Here is a 3,290-nt window from a genome sequence, read left to right on the forward strand (position 1 = left end):
AAAATTAAAAATTAAAAAATATATAAATTGTATAAACGTGTCAACCAACGAACCTGGTTAACCAGGGAATCTGTTTATGTCAAACCCAAATATGACACGTTTATTAAAATGATCATAAACGGGTGACCCATTTAAAACCCGAACCCGTTTAATCTAAACCATAACCCTAAAATTAAGTGTCGTGTTCGTGTTGAGTTCTTGGATTACCGGTTAAATTGTCGGCCCTAATTATATTGCATCAATTTTATTATTATTTTAAAAAAAAAAATTAGAACAAAAAAATTATAATGGAGGGTCTTTTTCATTGTATAGCTCATAGACCTAGCAGTAGGAGGAAATCTAGGGAAATGCTTCAAGATATAGAAATGAAAGTGACCTATGTAATCAATGCATGGGCCCGAGAATTGGGAAAGATGTTCAAGTTGTTCCTAAGGTATAAATTTTTATCCAATCACTCTCAAAGATGTTCAAGTTGTACCTAAGGTATAAATTTTAATCGAATCACTTACAAATTTTATTGATTTACTCTCTAAGGTTTAATTGTTATTAAATAAATCATTTTGTAAAATTTTTAACTGTATTGTCATATCATATCCAATTAGAAAGCGATACGTGTCTCATTTAATAAAAAATAAAAAGAAAAGAAAAAATTTTAAGTATAAATATAAAACCAAAATAAAATAGAAAAAAAAAATGTAATAGATCGAGGTGGTAATGACATGGTAGCTAGCATAGTTAGACATTTAACCAAATGTAGACATGCAGAATAATTTATTTGATAACAATTGAACTCTTATGGAGTAAATTGCTACAATTCAAACCTTAAAAGACCTTGACTACTGACCAATTTGAGACAAATTAAGGGCAACATGTGCAGAGAATCAGAAATAATGGGACAAACACGCTAGTCCATGGTAAGAACCGGATTTTACACGACAATGTGAGGGAGTCTCCCTTATTTATAAAATTATCAAGCTAGCCAATAAGACAAGTTCTTGGTGCACTTCCATGGTTAATGGGATTCGGATCCCCTCCCATGTCTAAAAAAATGAGTTTCTCATTTTTTTGAAATCCTAGCTGTCATTTGTGTCTAAGGGTCTAAGATATGCCACATTGCCACGTATCCACCAGTATCAAAACCCAAAAACAAACTGAACCACATTTGATTATAACAAATCTAAATTAAGAAATTAATTAACTAAGTTTTTTTAAAACAAAATTTAGAAGACAACCCTCCAAGGAGTTGAAGCCACCCCAGAGGGAGGTGGAGGCTGCTCGCCGCCACCCCCGCCCATCTGGGATGGCGCTCGACCACCTGGATGGATGGCTGGGAGTGGCCTCGCGCCATCCCCAGCCACCCATGGGGGTGGCTTCTCTTTCTTGGAGGGTTATCTTTTCAATTTTGTTTTTTAAAAAATATATTAATTAATTTTTCAATTTAAATTTAATATAATCAGGTGTGGTTGTGTTTGTTTTTGAATTTTGATACATTGAATATGTGACATACCTTAGACCCTTAGATGCAAATGAAGCCTAGGATTTAAAATAAAAATAAAAATGAGAAACTCATTTTTCTGGTAAAGGGAGGAGATTCGAACCTGGTTAATGCTAAGGCAAGGCAATAATTATAAGGTGATGTGGGATATGACATTTGGAAGAAGCACAAAGGTGAACATCACTTTTACAAATTTCTCAATTAATGCTATGTGTTCATAAAAAGGTTTGAAGCGGTTGGGGGATTTTGTACAAGCGATTTGAAGGTGTTGTGGGCTCTGATACTAGTGTTGCGTGGTCTTGAGTCTCTCTCAACCCCAAAACTTAGCTCAAGATGTGAAGTTTTTCCTCACACTTATAAAATGACCACTAGCCTCTTTTACAACCAATATGAGATAATTCCAACAGTAGCCTTACGTGAGAGTTTGTCTGAATTCTACCTATTCGGTGAGGTGTTTGGGCAAGCAACCCCGGTACCTGCACTATTGTATGGAATTTGGATTCGAAGAGCCACGAGTATAAAATCCGAAGATGGAATCTATCTCAAATTGAGACGGGGGCTTAAAAGATTATATCAAAATGTCCTAGTCTCCCATAGCAAGTAGTAGGGGCGGAACTATGGTATGGCAAGCCCCTCCAAGCCATCCAAAACAAAATTATAAATAAACCTTTAAAATTTAATTTTTATTTATTTTAAATTTTTTTTTTTTTTAATTTTGTCCCCCAAACTAAAAATTTTAAATCCCCCCTTGCAGGTATAATACTTGATCTTGGTTTAACATGGGCGTACGAGTTTTATTACGTCGCATGGTCTCCGTTGCAGGTATAATACTTGATCTTGGTTTAACATGGGCGTACAGTCAGCTTCTTCTCGTATGGATGGAACCACCATAGATGAATTCGCTAGCAAGCTCTTTTAGTTTGAGATTTCGTGCATATATAGCAATTCTTTGATTCTTTGTACAATCTAGCTCTAACAATGACAAAAGCTAATTCTATACAAAAAAATGTCTCAATTACTTCTGCAAAAGCCAAAAGTTGTGTCCAAAAGAATATAATTTTTTTTTTTCTTGCGTATATATAATAACTTGAATTTCCTACTGCAATTCGTTGAACGGTCAAGTTGTTGGTGGCGCATTATCTTTACGACGGTGGCTGCAGAGAGGAGTGTATATATACATGAACAGCCAGAACAGAAAAGTTGTATATCAATTGGGTGAAACTCGAAATCAAAGACATGCGGTCCAGATTGAATGGCTTATGTTATCATTGAGTGGTTGAAATTGGAAGTCAACTCATTTGAAAACTCAGTTTGTCACTCAATTATGGTTACTGTCGCATATTCTATTTATATGGTTAGAACATTATGTTTAATATAATTAAATTTATTTTTATTATTTAATTAGAAAAAGCTATTTAAAATAAGGGGATATTTGAGATTTAACATATATATAACTTACAAAACTGGTCGTCCCTTGACACTAAACAAGTTACCTTTTCAGAATTCAGAGCCTCGTGGCATAGACTTGTTCCTTTTTGTCATCTTGTGCCGAAGACTTGAATAAATCAAGAATTAATCTAACAATCTCGATATGAGTTCAGATCATATTTCAAAAGCTTGTTGTTAAGGGTCTAATAATAAAAGTATTTTATGATTAAAATACTTTAGGATAATATGTTAATGTTATTTTTATAGATAACATTAAAAGTCTGGAATAGAATTTAAATATTTACGATAAGTATTATGATTAAAGTAGTTTATTCTATTTAGTCTTTCATTTTTACTATGCATTATA

Source organism: Corylus avellana, chromosome ca2, assembly GCF_901000735.1.
Source record: "Corylus avellana chromosome ca2, CavTom2PMs-1.0".
Lineage (NCBI taxonomy): Eukaryota > Viridiplantae > Streptophyta > Magnoliopsida > Fagales > Betulaceae > Corylus > Corylus avellana.